Here is a 27,630-nt window from a genome sequence, read left to right on the forward strand (position 1 = left end):
CATCACAGGTCTTATGGGCAGTCTGCTTGAATCTAACCATAACTGCTAGCTGTAATATCAGGGTAAAGAAAGAAGTGAGCCAAATGCTTAACAAGTGCTAACAGAACGACACAAAACATAAATCGAGATATATTTTTAAGAATGCCAATGGAAAGACATAACTAATGATAACGAGAGATAAAACTATGTTAGATGGCATCATTTTGCTTGCATCAAAACAATTTTAAAATCATGTCTTAATCAAAATCATTTTATGACGCTACGGATTACAACCGGTGATCAGCCGCGAAGTAATCCCGAACCTCGTTGGGTTCTAAAACATTAACGGGAATCCCTATGCAACTTTTAAGCCTAATATAAGGGTGGAAAGGACTCGCGTCTCAGTCCAGATCCACTATTCAAAAAAACATTTATCCCCCTTTGGGACTGAAAACCCATATTTTATTTATTTCAAAAGCTGATGCCGAATTGTAACAAAATCTCTTTTAACAGTAAATATTTTTATTAAGGGATTATAGATCAACTCGAATCACGGGAAATATGGTACTAAATCTCAGGGCCATGATTCACAAAACTTTACTCTATTAGGGTAACCAAAAGGTTTTCATATGTCAGAACTTGGATAGGAAAATATGGTGAGACTAATGGATAATATGAAGGGGTAATGCCAAACCGGGCTTAAAGCAATGGTTTCTCGTCAAGGTACAGGTGTTGGATCATTAAGAAGATAAGCTTCACGAATATTATGGGTGTTAAGGTAATGATCTCTAGCTCAGGATGTATATATATCAGAATTGTCAAGCTTTAGGATAGGAAAGAGGGTATCAATCAGTGAGGAATCATTTTGGTAAGTTTCTGACTATCAGAGTTCAAGGTAAGGTTCTATAGGGGTTCAAGTATCAGGATGAGATATCAATACTTAGGAATCATCAGCATATTAATCAAGAGGATCAATCAAGTAATATAACAACTCTTTATTTTATCATGGCATTTATCTATCATGAAAAGACTTTTGAACTACTTGCAATCCATACTCGAGGGTTCATGGCATTTCTATATAATTCAAAGATAAGCGAGAGATACGCTTGATTTAAACATATCAAAATGACTCAGGATAATTGCATCGATATATATGAACTGTTTATAGTAAATACGAAGGTCAAGTTGAATCACTTGCCTTGAGATAGGCTGGTCTGGTCTGACTGGTAGGAGCAACTGGAGCTTCACTCGACTTTTATGGCAAGTTTTCCCTCATCTCGAGATCCTACATAAATAATAATAATCCTCATTATAATATATTCTTACCATCTTAACCTATTTACAACCCGAAATTAAACATGGATGGCACTTAGGCCTATACGCACTTAATTTATATCCACCTTTATATTTCAAATGTACACACGTAGCCACATAATCACATATCATATATTAATACCAAATAACACCATAATGCACACTAGGCTTGGATGATCTCGACTCACAACTTAAGTCACTTGGTCGCTAAACTAGACAAAGTCTTCAAATTTTGGCTTCCTAACTCGATGTGCCTTTCCTAAATTATCCAAAACCTATTGACCCTCACTTGTGCCTTTTTCTCTACTGACCTTATACTATCTTACAACTATGGTGGTCGACCTAATACTCACTTCTAAGTGTTCTAAAACTATGTGATAAGTGAAAGTGCTCACTGGTGCAAATTTCAGAATGACAACTATAGTTTCTTGAGTGCATTAGACACTCTTAAACTACAAGTTTTCCTTCAAAACTTTTACACAAGATTCTCCTGACCTAAGGGCATCTCAAAAACTTGATATGGCTCAAGGGCCTGGCTTGGGCCTTCTTGGGCCTAAGCTAAAAGTCCAAGGTTCCCCTGTTTTTCTGGGCAGAAAATGCCCTGACTTCATTTAACTTGTGACACATGGTTCTAACTCATATCCTATGAAATATGGTTGGAAAAACTTCTCTGACACTCCCTCTAACTAAGGCCCAATTGGGCCTAACGAGGGCCTACCCATGACATGGTCAAATCTCCCTATTTCTAAGTTGCAACAAAACTGTCCCCTGCTGGACAGATTTAGTTATTCTACTTGTGCACCTAACCAAATGACATGCAAACCTCCAATCAACTCCTAAAACCTTTTATATACTCCCAATACTAACTTCTGGTAGCTTGGGCTTCAAAGTACACACCAATGACATGGTCAAAACTCACTCTAAACCTCAGGGTACTAAACTGATTTTCTGCAGAAACTATAACTCTCATTTCTCCAAGGTTTTGACTTGACAAACTCAACTACCAACAACCCAATACTCAAACCAAGCCCTAAACATGGTATTCTACTGAACTAACTCCCTTATTCTCAAAATAACCTTGGTGAGATCATCCTTACCTAAGGTACAATTATAGCAAAATAAGAGAATCTACACTTCACAAATCACAAATCTTCATGCTTTTGAAACAACAAGGTATGCATTTTTTATAAAAGATAATCACGAATTATTACCATGCAACAAGAAGCATAAATCAATATTAACACATTATACCTACTGAAATTAAGGCTCACTAACAAAATCTTTCCAAATGATCTAAATTTTACAACATTCTAAGAGAAATCCTCATGCATGCATGCCTTCGGGTTTTTCAAACCAAAACAACACATTTTCTACATATATTCCATCTTAAAATTGACATGCAAGCCTAGCATAAGGTATACCTAGATGATCACTTAGCATGCAAGGAGTTTTATCAAATTTTCACCACAAAATTCAAGTCATTATCACATAAACATGCAAAAATTGATCAAAACAACAAGAATGATTTCAAGGACCATTCATTCGGCTCCCATATGGTCATGGCCGAATGAAATGGATGGAAATGGCCATTAAATCATCAAGAGTTTCCTTCTCAAGACTTGGAATTTATCCATTCCTTGTAGTCCTCTCAAAAACAACCTTAAATCCATAAGAATCAAGATTGTATTTTGAGTTTCACTAAAACCTTTACATGCAACCCTTAAACTTAAACTTTCTACTCAAAACTCTTTGAAATATATATAGACAACATGTAGGGAGCAAGATTACTTGAATATAAGATGGATGTTTGAGTGAAAGAATGGAGAAAAGAAAGGGGATGGGGGCTTCGGCTATGGTGATTGCCGAGAGGGAGGAAAAACCGAGAGGTGAGGGAGGAGGGAGGGAGGAGAGAGTGAGGGTGGAGTGTGGAGTGGGGTGAATGATCACAATACTTTGTACTTTGGGTTTTTATGATTTTGATTGATTGAAATAAGTGAGTGGAAATGAGAATCGACAAGATTAACCTTCCCACATACTAAGACCATTTTGCATGCAAGGACAAAGGAGTAATTTGGTTAGCAAGATGAGAGTTAGTGGGGTTGTAATTGTCCTTTTTAGCCCTTTAGTTGAATAGAAGAGAGTTTGCATGCAAGGATATTCATGTAATTTGATAAATATGACAACTAAAATTTTATAATGATTTATTTTTATAAAATAAAATACAAGTTCAAAAATTATGAAATTTATACCATAAAATAACTTGGATTTTTAGAGACTTTATAAAATCATTTTCAAAATTTGTGAACAAAATACCTTTTAAAAGAAAATTTTTCCAAAGCTTAGAATATTCCTTATAAATCAATAATAAAGAAATTAAATAAACTCTTGCTTTGAAAAATCATATACTACACAAAGCAAATTTATAATGCAGAAATTTTCACTCACACTAGCGTACAATCATTGAATATATTTTCGTTTGACTTTAATATTATATCAAATCCACAAATAATATTACATAAAATGCCGGTCGTAACAGAGGAAGTGAGTAGGCTATCAAAAGTAAATGAAAAACTTGAGATTGAAAAACAAAAGCTAGAACTACAGCTTGTTAGTCTGGAAGCAGTTAGACAAGAAAATGAATACCTCAAGAACAAGCTGAAGTGTGCAAAGGAAATAAAAGTTATGTTGAGAGAAAAAGTTAAGAATAATGAATTGAAGCTCAAATCATTTAAAATTGCATTTCAACTGGTTGGTCAATATTATAAGAGGAACAAGCCATGTGCTAACATAGCTATTGGTTTGAACTATGAGGTTGTTGGTTCTCACAAGAAAAGTGATGTTAACAAGGGAAAGGAAAGTGTGAACCAATATGTTCCTATGGTGCTCAAAAAGGTGAATGCTCTCTTCTTCAAAGCTTGTGAGGTGAATTTCAGTGAAGTGGGGCTTGTCATCAAGCAGGAAATTACATATGAAGACAAAGAAAAGGAGAATGCAAAATCCACTCTCCACACTGAATGTGAGAAGAAGCCTACGGTGAGTCCAACTGTCAAGACATCAGAAAATGAGATTAGGAATAATAGCACTGGAAAGAAGAAAGAGAACATAAATGGAAAGATAGGTGTCAACAAAAGCAATAATTATGTAACACCCCTAGATCCGGGGTCGGGGATCCGGGTCGTCACGGTCTTTCTTTTCATAAATATCACTTAACTTAATTAAAAATAAATAACCTCATGTCGTGACCCCACACTAACACACACCACAAAATGTTATAGTCTCAGAGATGAAATTGAAATAAGTACAAGTCCTTGAATCCACAAATTAAAAGTTATTATAACCCAAAATGATTACTTAATAAGTTTACAGTTAATTGCCATTATCTGCCACAAGTTATAATTATACATAATTGATTCCCAAAAGTAGAATGCCTGATCTACAGATAGATCTACCTCTGCAGCTATATCAGCTATGATATCAACGGGAAGACGTGGGACGCTTCCCACGCTCTTGCACTGGGTTTGCTAGAGTCTGGCCATCTTTCCTAACTGTTGTTGTGTGATGAAGAAATGAAGCAAGAGTGAGAATTACAGCTCGTAAGATAATATATAATTTAATCAATAATGCAAGTATCTAAATAGATAACTTACTGGAAACCTTTATCAAGTGTAAGATAATTACTTACTGGATATAAGCTAAAAGGGAGATGAAGTTACCAAATACTTCACTATACTTATATCATTTTAGAAAACTACTTAAACTACCACTGCTCAAAGTATAATAAGTTTTCGAAGTTCGTCACATAGATGAGACTACAAGATAAGACTTGAATGGATTCAATCTTTGAAATATCAGTTAGAAGAATGAAGTTACGAGATACTACATTAGTCCTAATATATATATACCTATATATACATCTCATACACTCTTCTGCTATTAAAAGTATAAGCAGAGTTGTCATTCCAAAGAATTTTGGAAAGAAGATACTTTGGCATAAACCTGATATCTTGCTGATCAGGCAAAGATACCAATAAGTAACCTTTTCTACTAGTAGATGGACGAATTCCCCACTGGTCATCACCCTGACCGTATTAGGACCTATGCTGGACTGTCACTCAGCCACTTACGCATTGATGGACTCCCACTGAGCCACTTACACTTTTATGGACGCCCACTGAGCCCATGTTGCTTATGCCGACTCAAATAGATGGACTTACTTCCCGAACATTGGGCAAGTAATCAAAATGTTTTCTCAAAACAGCAACCTCGTTGCAAATATAAAATACACCACAGAGTCGGATCCCTCAAGTTTTGAGCAAGTATTTAAATCCCCTTCGAAAGGAAGATCTTAAATCTAAAAATGAGTTTTAGGATCCACTCTAACTTTTAAAATCATTTTGAAGACTCGAAAACATTTTAAAGAATGTTTAGAGTAATGATGATTTAATAAAATAAATCAATCCCGATATATTATAAAATATCTGAATATTATTATTTAAATAATATTCCTATAAGGATAATCCTTATAAAAATAATTGAAGTAGAAGTTTTAAAAACTCATACTTAAAATGAATAATAAATAACAAAAGACATACTTATACGAAAGTACGATCTTTATTTGAATAATCGAAAATCAGTTTGATTATTATTCAAAACTATCAAATATACCTTATTCGATTAATAGTTATAGAAAACTATATATATATATATGTATATTATACTCGGGAACATCGACTCCCGGTTTAGGAAAATGTTCACCTTCGGGTCCCCTATACTAAGGGTATACGCAACTACTGCTTATCTCTAGCATAGGTATTATGCAGCTTATAAGCATTTGAATTGATAATAGAATATCAAGATTACGAAACAGGCATGCATATATATCATATCAACATGCTCCAATATATCACAAGATTTTCTAATAACAATAATGCACCTATCACAAGATAATGCATATACACATATACATCACAACAACAGTAGAACGGGTAGAAAACTTGCCTGAGCGACTGGGGGTGGTAAAAGGCCTGGGGTGAATCTGGTAACCTATAAACAACATATAAGTTGGAATTAAACCATGGTCTCTTAAGAAACTAGTCTTTAACCAATTAGACCCTAACGTTCGCTTTTGCGCTTAACGATTCACATAAGTCGCCCGAGTACCCTCGGCTCCACCATTTTTAATAAATTAACCGTTACGAATTTTAAGGCAACTCTTTCGTGAATACTCTACCAACTGACCTATTAACCTTACATAATTGTTTCTTACTCCAAATAGTCATTTAAGGACCTTAACCAAGGTTTCAAAGTAAGGCGAGGGGAAATGGTTCGTTCCCGAAATGCCGTTACTTAAAACGGTCGTTTCTCCTAAACCATACATCGGATTCAAGCGAACCACATATCAAAATGAATCTTATGACACAATCTAGATAAACAAGGCGCCCGCCTGCTAGGATCAGGCGGTCATTGGATAGAAGCTGGAAGACACAAATTATTTTTAGACATGGCAAGGTCACAGATTTAACAATTAGTTCTCTGTTCCGAACACTAAGAACAAGAAGTTGTATGAAAACGGGCATTACGACGACTATGTTTACGCGATTACCAAGTTTTAAACCACTACAAACAACCACAATTCAACTCACAACCAACAATACAACCAAAACTCATCCAAACCTTACTACATCAGTCCCAAATATCAAGATTTTCCAATTCATTCAACCCCAAACATGAACTACTCACTATACTTAAGTTTCATTAACTATAACCAAGGTTCCAACATCCAAATCACTACAAATCCAATCCAAACTTTGAACACACAAGTATCATGCTTCTGATTTACTATAACAATCAAAACCATTCCTAATACTCAAAGTAAAGTTAGGGTTTGGAGGTGTTATACCTTCCTTGGAGTGATTAGAGTAGCTAGGAAGCCTTAAGAAGCCTTGAGATAGCCTAGGAATGCTTGGATCTTAAAGGAAAAACAAAGAAAAACAAAGTTAGTAACTTGAAAACACTATTCATCATCTTCTTCCTTAATTTATTGAAAGATATTGTGAAGGAATTTGGAGCTTAAACTCCTAGGGTAGCCATAACTAATCATAAGGGACCTTGGATAATTACCTTGTAATTTAACAAAGCTTGGATCTTGATTTTTGGATTTTTTCCTTTTGAAAAAGGAAGAAGGCCGAGAGCTTGTTCTTGAGAGAACAAGTCAACTTCTCTTCTTTTTGTTTTATGAATTATGTTTGGTTGTTTGTTCTTTTTATCTTGGCAATTGATTAAATTTTTACCATGGTAAAATTTGCATGGCCAAGAATCAACCAACAACACCCTTCTCCTTGTCATGATTATGTCATCAAGCTTGTGTCATCTTTTTACACTTGTCTTCCATTTGTGGTGTGATGACATCATCATCTACTAACCTCTTTGATTAACCCTTAATTACTTGGCTAATGACCGCTTATCTGTTATACGGTTCGCTTAACTTTCGTTCTCGTTTGTCGTTTAGGGGATCATATCCGGGATCTTATTACTTGGGTTCCCCTAAACCTTTCTCAATATTTTATATTCCTTTTATGATCCTCTCTTATAATCCTTGAATTTAAATCCTTTTAATCATGTTACCTTATACTCAATTCTTTCGGTATCTGGTGGATTTTTGGGAACAATCAAAATGTTCGAATTTGGATTCTGACGATCTTTACTTACACTTATATACCATATGGAGTACTAATAAGATCTCAGAATATCAATAAAAGAACTCCTACATAGTGTGGCATGACAAGTTTTCTTAATCAGCATAATCAGCAAAATCACTATTCATAAGGGTTACAAAAAGTCCAAAATTTTTGGGGTTATTACAAATTATGTCTATATTGCAGATGCTCCCAGAAAGCAGTGTCAAAAATGTGGCTCAACAAATCACATAGCTCCCCTTCATAAAAAGGTTGTTAGTGAGCCAAAGTATGGAGCTTGCAAATACAATGAGGCACATAAAAATGACTCATACTCTTTCTGTGATAAGTTTGACTGCATTCCATGCAATATGAAAGTTATTATTGGATATATTTGAGATGTCATGTCTAATATGTTTCATATTTAGTTTTCAGATCTTAACTAACAGGAAATATCAGTACTTACTGGAATCAGGACTTACTGGAAGTCAGGACTTGAAGATATCAGGACTTAGATTATCAAAAGATAATATCAGAAGATGGATATCAGAACTTAAGTACTGGAGGACTAACAGTTAAAGAAGGAAGCTGATTCACAGGAAAGAAGATCGAGACTAATACAAGAAGAAGATATGCATGGAAAGAGTTAGAGGACTAGAAGAATTATATAAGATATCTGGTTGATATATTTTAGGAGACAAAATTATATTCCATATCAACTAGAAGTTATCTTGTAACTGCGTGTCTATATAAACACATACATAGGTTTACTCTATAAGAGTTACGATCATCGAGAAGATCATATATTGTAACCTAGCAGCTCTCACAATATTTGTTCATCACTGAGAGAGAACAGTTTCATTGTAACAGAGTTTATTATATCGAATACATCTGTTTTCTGTTACTTGTGCTTTAAATCGATTTGATTGTATTCTACACTGTATTCAACCCCCGTCTACAGTGTTGTGTGACCTAACAAGTGGTATCAGAGCCTCTCTGTTAACACATATACAATAAAGATCCAAAACAATCATGTCTAAAGAAGCAGAAAATCCAACCAAGCCCGCCAAAACTGAAGAAACTCCAAAGACTCAAACCCATAGTCGATATGAGACTATCAGGGTTCCCATGCTGAGACCTTCTGAGTATCCCATATGGAAAGTGAAGATGGCTATGTTTCTGGAAGCTACGGATCCAGAATACCTTGACAGAATTTATGAAGGACCACATAAGCCAACCAAGCTGTCTGTTGTAGTTGCAGATCAGCCAGCAAAGACCATACCAAAGGAGAAAAATGAATACACAGCTGAAGATATCTCATCTATTGCCAAGGATGCAAAGGTAAGGCATTTGCTGTATAGTGCCAGTGATAATGTCATGTCAAATAGGGTAATTCAATGCAAGACTGCAAAGGAGATATGGGATGCTTTGGAGACAAGGTGTCAGGGAACTGATGCAATCAAGAAAAACAGGAGGACTATACTCACTCAAGAGTATGAGCACTTTGACTCAAAAAGTGATGAGTCATTAACTGACTTATATGACAGGTTTGTCAAACTTTTGAATGATCTGTCACTGGTGGACAAGGAATATGACATTGAAGATTCAAATCTAAAATTCCTTTTAGCTCTTCCTGAAAGTTGGGATTTGAAAGCTACTATTATAAGAGACAATTATGCTCTTGATGAAACTACTCTTGATGAAATTTATGGAATGCTCAAGACTTATAAACTTGAGATGGATCAAAGAAGCAAGACATGGGAAAAAGTCAAGAACAGTTGCTCTTAATGCTGAGGAGGAATCCCCCAAAGTGGTTGTCTCAAAGAAAGGAAAAGGAAAGGCTCTAATCATTAAGTCTGATTCAGAATCATCAAGTTCTGATGATGATGATTCAGAAACTGAAAGTCTACCTGAAGTAGATGTTGATGAAGAGATGATGAAGATGTATGCTCATATGGTGAAAGGTATCACAAAGATAGCCTACAGGAAATTCAGAAGAGGAAAGAAGTGTTCCAGGAAAGCTAGAAGTCTTTATAAGAAGGGCTTTAGAAAATCTGAAGACAAAGGAGGAAAGTCTGACAGAGGAGATTACTCAGATGTCAAATGCTACAACTGTGGTGAGAAAGGCCACATATCTCCTGATTGCAAGAAAGGAAAAAGTGATAAAGGCAAGGCTCTTGTCACAAAGAAGAAAAGCTGGACAGACACCTCAGATTCTGAAGATGAGGAGAACTATGCCTTGATGGCAAATGCTGATAGCAGTTCTGATGTTGCTGAGTTAAAGGGCAACAAGAAGAACATCATAGTTCTGGACAGTGGATGTTCAGGACATATGACTGGAAATAAAGCCCTGCTATCAGATTTTGTGAAAAAAGCTGGCCCAGAAGTTTCTTATGGAGATGGAAACATTGGAAAAACTCTGGGATATGGCAAGATCAATCTTGGGAATGTCATCATTGAAAAAGTAGCTCTTGTCTCAGGACTTAAACACAATCTTTTGAGTATAAGTCAAATCTGTGACATAGGTTATTATGTGGATTTCTTTGAAGAACACTGTAAAGTTATAAGTAATTCATCAGGCAAAGTGGTTCTCAAAGGATACATTCATGGTAACATTTATGAAGCCAGACTTTCAACAAGTACTGATAGTTCTGCAATCTGTCTGTTAAGTAGAGCATCAATTGAAGAAAGCTGGAATTGGCACAAGAAACTCTCTCATTTAAATTTCAACAATATAAATGAGCTTGTAAAGAAAGATCTTGTGAGAGGATTGCCAAAAACAGTATTTGCTCCTGTTGGCCTTTGTGATTCATGTCAGAAGGCAAAACAAAGAAAATCTTCTTTCAAGAGCAAAACTGAGTCATCAATTCTTGAGCCTTATCACCTACTGTATGTTGATCTATTTGGTCCAGTCAATGTCATGTCTATTGCAAAGAAGAAATATGCTATGGTTATAGTGGATGAGTTCACAAGGTACACTTGGGTGTACTTCTTGAACAAGAAGACTGAAGCTGCATCTATCCTAGCTGATCATGTCAGACAGCTGGATAAATTGATCAAAGATTCTGTTAAAATCATAAGGAGTGATAATGGCACTGAGTTCAAGAATTCAGTCATGGAAGAGTTCTACAAAGATCATGGAATCAAAGAGGAATTTTCTGGACCTGGAACTCCACAGCAAAATGGAGTTGTAGAAAGAAAGAACATGACTCTTATTGAAGCTGCGCGAACAATGCTTGATGAAGCAAAGCTACCAACCTATTTTTGGGCTGAAACTGTATAGACTGCTTGTTTTACATAAAATGCTACACTTATAAACAAGCATGGAAAAACACCATATGAGATGGTGAAGAAGAAGAAGCCAAATTTGAAATACTTTCATGTATTTGGTTGTAAGTGTTTTGTTCTTAAGACTCATCCTGAACAGCTGTCCAAATTTGATCTAAAAGCTGATGAAGGAATTTTTGTTGGATATCCACTTTCCACAAAAGCCTTCAGAGTCTACAATTTTTGAACAAGAGTTCTCATGGAATCTATCAATATCTCTTTTGATGATAAGAAAATTACTGGACTTGAAGATTTCGATGATCATGATCAGCTGAGATTTGAGAATGAAGATTTAAATTCTGATTCTGGAAATTCTGAGGACTTAAATCCTGATCCTGTAAGTTCTGATGGATTAAGTTCTTTTTGGATTAGAAGCCATAAGGATCTTTTTGGCTTATGCTGCTCACAAGAAGTTTAAAGTCTTTCAAATGGATGTAAAAAGTGCTTTTCTCAATGGAGAATTGGATAAAGAAGTATATATTGAACAACCTCCAGGCTTTGTAGATCCTAAATTTCCCAATCATGTCTACAGGCTTGACAAAGCACTTTATGGCCTTAAGCAAGCTCCAAGAGCATGATATGAGACTTTAGCTCAATTCCTTCTGGAAAGTGGATTTCACAGAGGCACAATTGACAAGACTCTATTCTACCTCAACCATGGAAAGGACTTACTTTTGGTACATATATATGTTGATGATATCATATTTGGTTCTACTAATTCCAAACTGTGTGAGAAGTTTGCAAAGCTAATGCTGTCAAGATATCAAATGAGTATGATGGGAGAACTCAACTATTTTCTGGGCCTTCAAGTCAAGCAAACTGCAGAAGGCACTTTTATCTGTCAATCCAAGTATACCAGAAATTTACTGAAGAAATTTGGAATGCAAGATTGTTCAACTGCATCCACTCCCATGGCCACTGCAACCAAGTTAGATAATGATACTGGTTAATCAATAGATATTACTAACTACAGAGGAATGATTGGCTCCTTACTCTATCTAACTGCAAGTAGACCTGATATCATGTATGCTACCTGTCTTTGTGCAAGATTTCAGGCTGATCCAAGAGAACCTCACTTATTAGTTGTGAAAAGATTTTTCAAGTACCTCAAGGGTACAGCTGATCTAGGATTGTGGTATTCTAGGGAATCAGATTTTAAGTTAATTGGTTACTCAGATGCAGATTTTACAGGATGCAAAATAGACAGGAAAAGCACTAGTGGAAGCTACCAATTTCTTGGAGGCAGATTGGTTTCTTAATTTAGCAAGAAACAAAAGCCAATTTCCACATCAACTGTAGAAGTAGAATATATTGCTGCAAGAAGCTGTTGTGTACAGATTCTTTGGATGAAGAATCAGTTACTGGATTATGGGTTAGAATTTTCTAAAATCCCTATTTACTGTGATAATCAAAGTGTTATTGCTATGACAGGTAATCCAGTTCAACACTCAATGACAAAGCACATCAGCATTAGGTACCATTTCATAAGGGAACATGTGGATGAAGGTACAGTGGAATTGCATTTTGTTCCGAAAGATCAATAACTAGCAGATATCTTCACAGAACCACTATGTGAAGCTACTTTTATAAGATTGGTAAATGAACTTGGAATGGTTTCAGGTTCTTTCTCTAAATCTGCTTAGTTTTTGTTCTCATGCATCAGACTTTATGATCAGTGTTTACAGATTGTATTATCTATATGTAATATGTGCTTAATTTGAAAATTCATTAAATGCTGATTGTTATCTGATGTGGATTTATATACTCTGATAAGTGTTTTGAAGGTTCTGTGGCTATTCAATCCAATGAGGATAACTGTGCTAGATGCTGACCTAGTAGTCTTTAACATACTAGAAATCCCATGTTTGAATTAGTTGTTTATGTGGAAACTCATTAACACAAGCAGATTCTGATATTGAGCTTAGTCAAGTTTACTTTGTGTATCTTACTACTAAGTCACAAACTAGATTCTTGTTTCTTATCTGTCAAATTCTGTTGTCAGTAAATCTTAAGAATGAACTAAGTGCTGATAAGCCTCACTTATCAAAAGAAAAGAAAAGAAAAAAATAAAAGTCAGGTTCTCCTTTGAGATCTAGAGTATAAATGTGGAAGGGAAGACCCAAGTGCATTGCTGGTATTAAGTAATATGCATTAGAAAAGCAAAAAATTTTCTTGGTGACTTTTCACACTCTATGATTACTGGAGAAATACTCTGATAACAGCATAAATTCTGATAAGCAGTCGTGACTCACTTACACTGAGAAGCCACTATAAAAAGGAATTTCAAAATATGCATAAAATGAGCACAAACAGTTGAGGTGGACTCATGCATAAATTTGTTTTATAGTAGACATCATGACTGATGACAGATTTTAAGCATTTTTCTTAGTTATGCCTTATTTCTAAGATGTACTGAAGTTGATCAGACTTTAATCTTTATCTGATATTTTGCTGCATGCACACACTTTCACTCCATATGAATGATGAAAATTATTGTGGTGATTAAGTTGTTTTTGACAAACAGTTAAGTGTCATTTGCATAAATTCTGAGGATAAGTTCTGATGGAAGTTCAGATGATTAAACTCTAAAGAAAACAAGTCAGTATTTGTATGAAGAATCACAGAAAAAGATATTCACTTTTTGAGTACATAAGCCATGTTCTGATGACTGTTAAAATCTGATATAAGTTAAGTTCTGATATTAAATCCTGATGGAATCTTTGATGCTTACGTGGCATTTTTCTTTACTTATCTTATTTGTGGTAAAATATGAAACAGTCATATTTAAATCAGAATAAATTTGGGTGAGATAAAAACAGTCATAATCATTATGGGTTACTGGTTAACGTGTATGTCTTGAAAAACTGCATGTGCACAGTAATTGTTAATTATTTCACGTGCCCATTAACTCTTGCTTTAGATCTTCTACTGACTGTTATTATTACACATCAGTCTAGGGAGTCGACGGATCATTATTTTTACTTGTAATTGTTAACCAGTCCTCGCATCCCTTGATATTCTATTGGCTATTTAAACCGACTATTTATTCCAGCCAAAACATCTTTCATTTTCTCACAAACTCACTCTCTTTTTATTCTTTTCAACAAAAATGGTTCGTTTCAACTTGTTCCTGAACTATGAAACTTTCAACATCGAGTTGAGTTATGATGATTGGCAACATGAGTGGCATGTCACCGCCATTCCTGAAGAGCTCTGGAACTCAGTTCCACAAGAGGTTCACACATACCTATTGTTCTTTTTGATGGAATACCACCTCTATCTTGATCGGTTGGAAGAGGAAAGGAGAGAAGCTCTCCGTCAGCAAGAACGGATCATCCGTCTTGCAGTGCTCTTCGTCAGCAGCAGAAGGAGCTAGTCGATAGGGCTTCTTAGACTAGGAAAAAGGCCGTTGATGTTAAGAATCTAAGAATAGGACTATCTTGTAATTTTTGCATGTAATTGATAAATTTCATGAAATGTACTCATCTGATATATTAATGAAATTTTCTTTAAATTGCAAGATTTGGTCTTTGTTTCTCAAATTATGTGACTATGCATGTTTTAATTGCAATTTGTTAATCTTTACTTCATCGATTTTTAACTTTATCCTGTGATGAATGTTTTGATTCAATAATGGTCAATAATAAATTTTGATGATTTGAGGAAATAGTTGAAGCACGAGTTCATGCATCTGAACCTGTGATAGTAGAAGCTGAGAATGTTACTTCTCAGAAAGAGAAAGCAGTTCAAAGTTCTGATACTTTGAAAAGGAAATCTGTAAATTCTGATGCTGCTGAAGCAACTCCTTCATTGGCAAGGAGATTGAAGAAAATGAAGGCTAGGAGCTATTTGGCTAAGGCTATATCAGAAGATACTGAAGAAGCTGAGGAAGGGGATCAGGAATCTCTGATCTCACAAGAACCAATTATCATTGAAGCCCTTCCAGCTCAAGCCAAAGACACTGCTAATGACACAGTTGTTACCCCTCCTGTCTCTCCTATTAAAGATACAGATGATGCTAAAGAACAAACTGATAATTCTGAAATAGATATTCATAATTTGAATATACCTAAAGTTCTTTATCTGGAAGCTCCATATACATCAAAGACACCAGCTCCGGAGATAAATTCTGCTGATCAGAATTTAGATGATGTTATTCCTGAATCTCCAGTTGCTTCACACACTGTTGAGCTATCTGAACAGAATGAGTCTTCCTCAAGTTCTGATGACAGTGTTTTTGTTGAGACTCCAGTACCTACTATGGGCAAGGAAAAATTGGTGAAGAAATTTGTTGAAAAGGCAGCACATATTCCTTGGGAGGATACTTACAGAGGTGATGAGTTGACCAAGAAGTGGAATGAATCGAATTTTATTCCATGTTCTAAAATTATGACAGAGCATATTGCAAAAGCTGATGAGTTTCTCACAAATGCTGATTTCAAGACACAACTCAAGATCACAGCTCTGTCTATAAAACATCTTCAAGGTCTACATACTTCTACTCATGAAAAGGTTGATACACTCAGGGAACAAGTTGATAAGTTCAATCTATAAATCAAGCTTGACAAGAACAGGTATATCAGACCTATTTCTGAAAAAGTTGCAACCATTGAGAAAATTCAAGAGAAGCAACAGGCCCAAATTGCTGAGGTTCTGGCTAATCAAGCTTCTCAGAAAGCTCAATTGGATGAAATCCAATCTTCAGTTGAACTTCTTCTTTCTCTCTTACTTCCTGATGATGCCAAAAAGGGGGAGAAGGTAGTTAAGTCCAAATGCTCACCTACTCAAGAACTGAAGAAACATGATGATAAAGGTGATGACCAGGGTAACTCTGAAAAGAGCAGAGGTCAAAGAAAAGTTCAAGGAAAATCTTCTATTTAGAACAAGTCAAGTCCTGATGTTGTGAATGCTCAAAGATTGAAGTCAAGTGGTGATAAGCAAAGTCTGATGTCAAATTCTGATATTCTGATTCAATCAGGATCTGAAGACTCTCAGAAGTTCTTGCAAACTCTGAAGTTAAAGGGGAAGCAGACTACTATTTATTAAAAAGAACCTAAAATCCAGACACTTGATGAGGAGATAGCAAGAAGATTATTTCTGAAACACAATCCAGAAATGGATTTAAAAACTCTCAAGGAGGAAGAAGCTAGATTTGCTGCTGAGAAGACAAATCCTAAGTCTAAAGCTTCCGATGCAAAGAAACCTCCAAGGCCTAAGGAAAAAGGCATTGTGATCAAGGAAAAGTCAAATTCTGAAACTTCAAAGTTCAAGACTAGATCGCAGACTAAACTTCTCAAGCTCTGATGAAACCAGTATGTAAAATGGTTCAAGTAATTGATGATAATCTTGTTGAAGATGAATATGTTCAAATTCTGAAAAGAAGAAAGATAATTGAAGATTCTAAAACAATCTCTGACACTGCTTAACTTGTTATTCAGAATAAAGGACAAGAAGGTACAGAAGAAACAACAAATTCTGATCAAGCTATCAAGACATCAACTACTAAAAATGCTCAAGTTGATTTGGATAAAATGACAATTGCTGATAAGAAGAAGCTTTTATGGAAGAAAGCTATTCCAGTTGAACCAAAATCCAATCTCATGATTAATCAACTTGCTACATTTGGGTTGAAAGCCAAGCAACCTAGAGATAGAGCTGGATTAGGTTCTAACGAAGAGAAGATTCAAACATGATTAGAGGTTACTCTAAGAGATCCTTTCATATTGACAGACAAACCATATGAACAAATCAAACAAAGGCACCTTGACAAGGTGTTTCCTGCTCAAGTTATGATAGATGCTCATGATAGGGAGAATCTAAAAGAGAAATTGATCTCATTTCTCAATGATGGAAGGACTTATAGATTAGCTGATACTGATGTATTAAAGAAGTCTATCAGAGAACTTCAACATATTCACTATCTTCTGGAAGTAAATGTTTTGAAAAAACAATAAAAATAGTTTAAATTTGATGTTACAAGAAGATGGCCAGAATACATTTTGAAGGCTATAAGAGATCTATTCAGAATCTCTGGTACAAAGACTTCTCATTACAGTCTAATGATTACTGAAGGTGATGGAAGAAAAATTCCTATGCTGAAGAATTCTGCTAAGGTGGAAGTTATTCTGAAAGGAAGATACTTATGTTATAATGAAAACTCTTCATATCCTAAGGTTATCAGACTTGGTGATGGACTTGAAAGAACATCCATTCAAGCTCTCAGAACAACCATTTATCAAATTGGTGATAGTAAGGAAGAAGAACTGATGCAGGTCAAAGCACAATTAGCTGGATGTTTTGTAAGTTATAATTAATAGTCTTATTAAACTCTTATTGCATTTGAACTTAAATGTTTTTGACATCATCAAATCTATTAACTTGTACATTCTTGCATAATTTACAAGTTGGGGGAGATTGTTGGATATATTTGAGATGTCATGTCTAATATGTTTCATGTTTAGTTTTCAGATCTTAACTAACAGGAAATATCAATACTTACTGGAATCAGGACTTACTGGAAGTCAGGACTTAAGGATATCATGACTTAGATTATCAGAAGATAATATCAGAAGATGGATATCAGAACTTAAGTACTGGAGGACTAACAGTTAAGGAAGGAAGCTGATTCACAGGAAAGAAGATCGAGACTAATACAAGAAGAAGATATGCATGGAAAGAGTTAGAGGACTAGAAGAATTATATAAGATATCTGGTTGATATATTTTAGGAGACATAATTATATTCCTTATCAACTAGAAGTTATCTTGTAACTGTGTGTCTATATAAACACAGATATAGGTTTACTCTATAAGAGTTATGATCATCGAGAAGATCATATATTGTAACCTAGCAGCTCTCGTGATATTTGTTCATCACTGAGAGAGAACAGTTCCATTGTAACAGAGTTTATTATATCGAATACATCTGTTTTCTGTTACTTGTGCTTTAAATCGATTTGATTGTATTCTACACTGTATTCAACCCCCTTCTACAGTGTTGTGTGACCTAACAGTTATGATCAGTTGTCAGAAGCTGAGAAAGGATCTAAAGGAAGTTAATTATAGATCAATGATCAAAGAAGAAAATGTTGATAAAAAATGTTCAAGTTCTACTTCTGCTAACTCTGTCAAAAATAAGAAAGTGCCCAACATTGCTTGGGTAGCTAAACACACTTAAAACTCACTATGTGCAGGGAGAGAAGAATAAAGTCATATGGAACATTGACAGTGGATGTTCCAGACATATGACAGGTGATAAAGCCATGCTATCATAATTTGAGGAGATGGTTGGCCCTTTGGTGAACTTTGGAGACAACAATAAGGGATTCACAATGGGATATGGCAAGTTGATTTATGGAAATGTTGTCTTTAATGATGTAGCACTGGTTGCAGGCCTTGAAGTGAATCTTCTTAGTGTCAGTCATTTTACGGACAAAGATTTTAAAGTTACATTTGACAAAGAAGATTGCTCAATCACAAGCAAGAAAACTGGTGAAATTGCTCTAAGAGGAGTAAGGAAGGGAAGTATGTTTGTTGCAGATATGAACTCAACAAAAAATGACATAATATGTTGCTTCTACACCAAGGCATCTAGTGAACAAAGCAAACTCTGGCACAAGAAGCTCTCTCACTTGAACTACAAAGCAATTAATACTCTGGTGAAAAGAGAACTGGTGAGAGATATACCAGCTTTGGAGTTTTCTAAAAATTAAGTTTGTGAAGTTTGTCAAAAAGGCAAAATGAAGAGATCCAGTCATAAGAGCAAAGTTGTGAATTCCATTAATGCTCCACTACAGCTTATCCACATGGACTTGTTTGGACCTGTAAATGTCATGTCCATATCCAGAAAGAAGTATGCTTTGGTGATGGTGGATGACTACTCAAGGTACACTTGGGTGGAATTTATGCATTCAAAAGATGAAACTCCACACATCATCATTGAATACATAAAGAAAATTGAGAAGCAGACTGAAGATCAAAATTCTGTTAAAGGGTTGAGGAGTGAAAATGATACAAAGCTCAGGAAGACAATTCTAAGTGAATTTTGCAAAGACAAAGACACTATTCACGAGTTCTCAACTGCAAGAACACCTCAAAAAAATGGTGTGGTTGAAAGGAAAAATAGAACTTTAGTTGAAGCTGCAAGGACAATGCTGCAAGATGTCAAGCTGTCAACCAGTTTTTGGTAAAAAAGATGTAAACACAGCATGTTACCCTCATAACAGATATTTACTAAACAAAAATATTGGCAAGTTACCCTAATCAATTTTGTCAAAAAGAAAGGCTACTGTTAAACATCTTCATGTGTTTGGAAGCAAATGCTTTGTGCTAAAAGACAATTCTGAATATGATGGAAAATTTGACTCCACAGTATTTAAAGCTATTTTTTCTTGGATATCTATTGGAAATGACTGCATACAGACTCTATGTGCTAGAGAAGAAGAAAATAATGGAGAGAACATATGTGACATTTGATGATGACAAGTATCCAGGCTTAGAATGTCTTAATGAAAATGAAGCTGAAACTTTAAGGTTTGAAAATCTCAATATTGACAGTGATTCTGAAGATGAAGCTACGTCAACACAAACAACAATATAGAGGAAGAAACAATTGAACCAATAAATTCTGATAATGAGAATTCATCTCAAGAAATAAGCACATCTGAATTTGGTGGCACAAACTCAGGGGGAATCAGGTTAAGGTTAGGCTAAGTATCACTGACGTTATGTTGGAGTAATTTAGAACCTATCCTTATCATATGCTTGACATGAGAAGTATTGCAATTCCTACATCAGCTATGGCACCTGGTCCTGCAGTAGCACAAATACAGGAACACCCACATGAGCCTACCACAGTTACAACCATTTCTTCACAACCATTAGTTGGTAGTCAACCAACTGCTTCATCCTCTCAAAAGGAAGGAGTTAGTAAAAAGAAGAGGAAGTAACCAACACGAGTTGTAGTTAGTGAGAGTGGTTAGGATCAAACAGAAAAGTGTCACCCTTGGTCAAGAAACCAAAGAAGCAAAAGAAAACTAAGCTGACCACTCAAGTGACTACCTCTGTATCTTCTCAAAAAAATGCAGTTGTACAAATGAGATCTAAACAGACTCTAGTGGCACATTCTCAACAAAAATGTCACTATTGAATCAAGCATTCTCCCAAATGCACCATGTCAATATTCTGCACCCCCTCTTGAGCACTCTCAAGAGGGTGAAAAAAGCAATTTGGTTGGCACAAACTTAGAGGGCACATCTCTTGAAACTCTCTCATCTATTCGGGGGAGTTGCGTGCTCAAAAGGGTGAAAAAAGCAATTTGGTTGGCACAAACTTATAGGGCACATCTCTTGAAACTCTCTCATCTATTCGGGGGAGTTGCAAACAATCACATATGAGCTCACAAATCTCATTTCTCAAATTTCTTCTCATTTTAATGAAGGACTTGAATCTTCTTCTCAAGTCTTGCCAACATCAAGTGACACGGTTCATGAAAATGTGATCATCACTCAGACACAATCTTTAGATGATGAGAGGCTACATGTTGAGGTAAACCTTGATGACACCATCACAAACACAAGGGTTTCATCAGTTTTTACTGAAGACCCTATGCAAGTTTGCAATGCACCTTTATGTGCATAACAGTCTTCACAGACAACTAGGTTTGAAGGTATTACTCTTGAGAGGGAGCTACTCAAATCCTCTCCAATTCAATTGGAAGTTTCCCATGAAGAAATAACTCCCCTCAAAACTATAACCGTAATTGCTTTGACAATTAAAGCTAGGATTTCAATTAACAATGATCCAGCTATTGGGCAGGCAAGTACTTTAGCACATTCAAGTGCTAGTTCCCTACAGGAGGAACAAGGATTTGAGGCCTTGGTACATGACAATAACCTGGTCAACTCCCCTCCAATTCCAATAGAGGTTCACTTACCAAGTGAACAACACATTGTCATAACCACAACTACAACTGTGAGTTCAACTGTGACTCCATTCATAGGTACCACCCTACCTACTATACCATCCACCTCAACTCCACCCTCAACAGACACCAACCAACCTTCAACTTCAACACAACCTTCACACCTCTTATCACAATGGCTACATGACAATAACCTCCAACCCAAACTATAGATGAGATGATGGTATATCAAATTGAAGGGTTTTCTAATATTTCTCAATAATCGTTCACATCCAAAATGATAAACCAAGACTACCAAGCCATCCTTCTCACCTACACAGAGGAAGTTGAAAAGCAACAAGATAAAATTATGGATGAAGGTGACATGGATGGCAATGTGGATGCCTGACTCTCTAGAAGCTTTTCAGTCAATATGGAGGAGGCATCATCCAAATTCAGGGAGGAGTATATCACAATACTAGACAGCAGTGCCAAGCTACTCACTCCACAAGAGGTTTATGATTCCATCACAGAGGTCTAAGACTATAGAATAGACTCTGGATGGTCATCAAGGTGAAGTCAAGGAGCTGGTGAACAAGAGAATTGATGAATTGATACCTACATTGAATGGCATGAAGATCAAATACATCAAGTTCTCAAAAAAACTTCAAGTTCTCATACTCACTCTAGTTGAAGAGAGTATCAAGAAACTCAGGGACTCCTTCATTGCACTGCACAATAGGATTCAATAGAAAATTACAAACAACAATGACATCAAGATCAAGTTGGAGCAGCTATACAAAGCTAGGTTTGAACCATCTACATTGGTAATGGATAAATTAAAAAATGTAGTGCTAAATTCTCTTGGTACCCCTCTCTTAACAGAATCACGGACTGCTTCATCCACATCCTTAACTCTTCAAGTCCAAGCTCTCCAAAATCAAATATCTAAACTAAAAGCTTCAAATTATGTTTCTCTTACTTCTCAAGTCTCTCAAATCACAACTTTAGTTCAAAGTCAATAGCAGGACATCAAGTCCCTAATAGAATCCCAAAAATACTTTCAAATGCAGACCAATGTGTCTCTAGGAGCTATTGAGGGTACCTTGAAGGTTCCACTTCAGGAAACACCGCAAATGGTAAGGGCCCAAATCCATCAACATTCAACCTTCCCTGCTGATAAGTGGCATTTTATACCACTTAGAACGTCTTATAATAGCTTAAATTGGTGTCTTGAAATCAAGTATTTTGTGTATTTGATGCGTTTTTCTAGTGTTTGTGCATTTCAGGGTATTAGTTGCATTTCGGGGGAGAATTCATCAATAATAGGCCTTGGCATGTATCTATCATTGCAAGTGGGAAGAGAGGAGCAGATTATAGCGAAGAAACGGAGCAAATAGACCATTCTTCCAGAAGGGGTCTGAGCGCCCGCTCAGCTATGCTGAGCGGCCGCGCAGGGTCGTAATTTCAGATTTAATATTTTAGACTTCTAATTCTGTTTGGCTTCCAACTTCTGAGTAATCTGGGTTTTATGGGACTCCTATATAAGTAGATTTTAGAGACGTTTCACGTGTGTTGGATCGTTGTATTAATTAAGGAGCGAAGGAGATAAGGAAGAAGACCGTTTTAGCACATCGCAACGAAGAGGAAGCAGATTTTCTTGTGATTCTTTATTTCGTTGTAAGGTTGGATGCTAGTTTTCTTTGCTTTGAACCTATTTACTCTTGTGATGTACTCTGGTTTAATATAATTAGTTTAGTTATTATTTTTTTGTGTTTATTTATCATGTTTTCATATGTACCCATGATGACGATGAGTGCTAACATGGGTTAATCGTGATCATGTGGTCGTAACGGATTTACTATGTACTTCTTTAGTTAGTTGTTTAATACCTTAGTGTGTGATGCTTGTATGATATCTAGTATTGGTTGTGCGTATTCGTCTTATGTGCGTCGCGAACATATAAGATAGGGTGTCAATCTCTTGTGAAGCGACGGTGGATCTCGAGATTTAGAACTTGCCATGCTAGCATAGGTTCATGTACGAGTCTGCATGATTAGTGGGTAACTCTAACCGTTTTATTCACCCTGTGTAATCAAAAGGAATAACTTGTTTTTAAATCATTATGTTGTCAATTTCTGTAGACATATAGGGACTCAACATAATTGATACCTATTCAACTTCTATCTTAATTGTGGATGTTTGGTAGAATGGTATTAGTACAATGAAAGTTGGCTTTTATCAGTTCGTGTTATTCGATTAATATCATCAATGTTGCATGCTAAGGGTAATAACAATGACTACTGAAGGAAGTAGTAATGAAGTTGTCATCTCATGAGTGTTTTAATATTGTTAATTCTAAGTGTTTATTAAGTGTTTAATTCTAGTAGTTAATTCTAGTTCATAATTAGTTAATCAAATCTAAGTGTTATTGTCTTAACATTGAAAGGTAATCATACATTGGTGAGTGAGTTTAATTGAACATAATTAGTCTGAGTCTCTGTGGGAACGAACTAGAAAGTATTCTATATTACTTGCGAATGCGTATACTTGCATGAATATTAGCGCGTGTTTTCGCCTTAACAAGTTTTTGGCGCCGCTGCCGGGGACTCGGCGTATTTGTTTAGTTTATGTACTTACCATCATTGGTCGTTAGGACTCAGTGATTAAGACGTGTTACTTATTATTTCCGGTTGTGTTTTAGGTACTTTAGCGAGCGTTTATACAAACTCGTTCTCGTACTCGCAAGAGGACTTTAGATACAGCTGAGGAGACAGACGAAGTTCTTGATATTCCGGAGACGATAGACTTTGAAGATTCGGATTCAGGAAGTAAGTAGAAAGAGCCAGTAATCATGGGTGATCGTATTGTTCCGGCAGATCTAGCTCTTATGGACTTTTCTCGGCCTAAAATTGATGACATTCAGTCAAGCATTCTTGATCCGGCTATCCAAGCTAACACCTTTGAAATCAAGCCGGGCACTATTCCGATGGTGCAAAACTTTGTTTCTTTCGGAGGAGCTGCGACTGAAGACCCCAACATGCACATAAGGAATTTTGTCGAGATCTGCAGTACTTTCAAGTATAATGGTGTGACTGGTGAGGCTATCAAGCTGAGGCTTTTCCCATTCTCATTGAGGGATAAAGCTAAGGACTGGTTACATTCTGAACCAGCTGGGTCCATCACTACTTGGCAAGATCTTGCGCAAAAGTTTTTGGTGAAGTTTTATCCAATGGCCAAGACTGCTGCTATGAGGAGTGCTCTTACTCAGTTTGTGCAGCAACCTACAGAACCTATGTGTGAAGCTTGGGAACACTACAAGGAAATGTTGAGAAAATGTCCACATCATGGAATGCCCGATTGGATGGTGATCACTGGTTTCTATAATGGTTTAGGGGCCCAATCTCGGCCCATGCTCGATGCAGCAGCTGGAGGCGCCTTGTGGGCCAAAAGCTATACTGAGGCTTATAATCTTATTGAGACTATGACTGCAAATGAGCATCAAAACCCAACTCAAAGGATGATGCCTGGGAAGGTAGCAAGTATTCTGGAAGTCGATGCAGCCACCGCTATTGCAGCGCAGCTCCAAGCGTTGTCTATGAAGGTCGATTCTCTAGCTACCTATGGAGTCAGTCAAATAGCTATGGTCTGTGAGCTTTGTGCAGGTTCTCATGCTACGGATCAGTGTTCTTTTGTTAACAAATCTGTTCAGTATGTGAACAATTATCAGTGACAACAGCAGCCTGTGCCACCTACTTATCATCCTAACAACAGAAATCATCCAAATTTCAGGTCGGGTAATAATCAGAATGCTATTCAGCCACCATATCAGCAAGGTGTGAGTAAACAGTTCAATCCACCTGGATTCCAGCAACCACAACAGTATGCTCAAAGGCAATCATATCCTCAATAGGGAGGTACAGCTGCACCCACTAGTGCTGATTTTGAGGAACTTAAGCTGTTATACAAGAGTTAGGCGGTGTCGATCAAGACCTTGGAAAATCAAATCGGTCAAATAGCCAATGTAGTGCTCAATCGCCAACCTGGCACACTTCCCAGTGACACGGAAGTGCCAGGCAGGAAGGAAGCTAAAGAGCAAGTCAAGGCTATTACCTTAAGGTCTGGGAAAGTTGCTGATGCTGAAAAGGCAAAAGAAGGAGAAGCTGAAGTTGGAGATGAAGAAGTTAAGCAAAAGGAGAAAGCGGCGGAACCAAGGAAGACTACTGTTGAACACACTCTTCCTGAGGGTAATACAGGGGAGAAATAGCTCTATCCTCCACCACCTTTCCCTAAGAGATTGCAACAACAAAAGCTGGATAAGCAGTTCGATAAGTTTCTGGAGGTGTTCAAGAAACTTCACATCAATATACCTTTCGCTGAGGCTCTGGAGCAAATACCTAGTTATGCGAAGTTTATGAAGAGTATTCTTTCAAGAAAGGTGAAACTGGATGACCTTGAGACCGTTGCTCTTACGGAAGAATGCAGTGATGTGCTGCAGCAAAAGTTACCTCCAAAGCTTAAAGATCTAGGTAGCTTCACCATTCCTTGCACCATTGGCAAGTTGTCTTTTGACAAATGCCTTTGCGATTTGGGAGCAAGTATCGATCTGATGCCATTGTCGATCTTTAAAAAGTTGGATTTGCCTGATCCAAAGCTCACCTACATGTCTCTACAATTGGCTGATCGTTCTATTACTTACCCAAGAGGCATAGTGGAGGATGTGCTAGTCAAGGTGGATAAGCTCTTCTTTCCTGCAAACTTTGTTATTCTGGATTTTGAGGAAGATAAGAAGATTCCCATAATCTTGGGAAGACCTTTCTTGGCTACTGGCCGTACCTTGATAGATGTGCAGAAAGGTGAACTTACAATGAGGGTGCAGGATCAGGATGTGACCTTTAATGTATTCAAAGCAATGAAATTCCCTACAGAAGATGAGGAGTGCTTAAAAGTGGATTTGATTGATTCTGCAGTTACTTCAGAACTCGATCATATGCTAATGTCTGATGCATTAGAAAAGGCCTTAGTGGGGGATTTTGACAGTGATGATGAGGATGGAAATGAGAAATTACAATATCTTAATGCTTCTCCCTAGAGGCGAAAGCTGGACATGCCGTTTGAATCTCTTGGTACTTCTGACCTCAAAAATGCTGAAGGAAAGCTCAAACCATCAATTGAGGAAGCACCCACCTTGGAGCTTAAGCCATTGCCTAAACACTTGAGGTATGCTTTTTTAGGTGATGCATCTACATTACCTGTTATTATTGCATCTGACCTTTTAGGTAGTGAGGAGGACAAACTCTTAAGGATTTTGAGAGAATTCAAATCGGCTATTGGATGGACCATAGCAGACATCAAGGGGATCAGCCCTTCATATTGCATGCATAAGATTCTGCTCGAGGAGGGTAGTAAGCCAACTGTTGAGTAACAGCGCATACTTAATCCTATCATGAAAGAGGTGGTGAAGAAAGAAATTCTAAAGTGGCTGGATGCATGAATCATTTATCCTATTTCTGACAGTTCTTGGGTGAGCTTCGTGCAATGTGTGCCTAAGAAATGAGGTATTACTGTGGTAGCAAATGAGAAGAATGAGCTCATCCCTACTCGAACAGTCACAGGATGGAGAGTATGCATGGACTACCGAAAGTTGAACAAGGCCACGAGGAAGGATCACTTCCCTCTTTCGTTTATTGATCAGATGCTTGATAGGTTGGCTGGTCATGAGTATTATTGTCTTCTGGATGGCTACTCGGGGTATAATCAGATTTGTATTGCACCAGAGGATCAAGAAAAGACTACCTTCACTTGTCCATTTGGCACGTTTTCTTTTCGCAGAGTTTCGTTTGGGTTATGTGGCGTACCGGCCACTTTTCAGAGATGTATGAAGGCTATATTATCAGACATGATTGGCAATAATGTCGAGGTGTTCATGGACGACTTCTCCGTCTTTGGACATTCGTATGATGAATGTTTGAATAATCTTCGTGCCGTGCTCAAAAGGTGTGTGGAAACTAATTTGGTGCTCAATTGGGAAAAATGTCAATTTATGGTGTGTGAAGGCATTATTCTTGGGCATAAGGTCTCTAGCAAGGGTCTTGAGGTGGAAAAATCCAAGGTGGGAGTCATTGAAAATCTTCCACCACCTATTTCTGTGAAAGGAATCCGTAGTTTTCTTGGTCTTGCGGGTTTTTATCGGCGTTTCATCAAGGACTTTTCGAAGATATCTAAGCCGCTGTGCAACTTACTTGAGAAGGATGTGTCTTTCAAATTTGATGATGAATGTTTGACGGCATTCGAGACTCTTAAGAAGAGTTTGATCACTGCACCAGTTATTACAACACCGGATTGGACAGAGCCTTTTGAGATGATGTGTGATGCGAGTGATTATGCGGTAGGTGCAGTTCTTGGGCAGCGCAAGAATAATCTCTTTTATGTGGTC

At 36.8% G+C, this 27,630-nt stretch overlaps 1 non-coding gene across 1 annotated transcript; it reads right to left on the reverse strand.

Annotated features, from left to right (window-relative positions):
- Window positions 1-24,441: 24,441 nt before the first annotated feature.
- On the reverse strand, window positions 24,442-24,548 carry LOC141698766 (small nucleolar RNA R71). Its single transcript, XR_012565269.1, has one exon. It is a non-coding gene; the product is annotated as a small nucleolar RNA R71 (small nucleolar RNA).
- Window positions 24,549-27,630: the final 3,082 nt, after the last annotated feature.

This window comes from Apium graveolens, chromosome 11 (assembly GCF_009905375.1).
Source record: "Apium graveolens cultivar Ventura chromosome 11, ASM990537v1, whole genome shotgun sequence".
Taxonomy (NCBI): Eukaryota; Viridiplantae; Streptophyta; class Magnoliopsida; order Apiales; family Apiaceae; genus Apium; species Apium graveolens.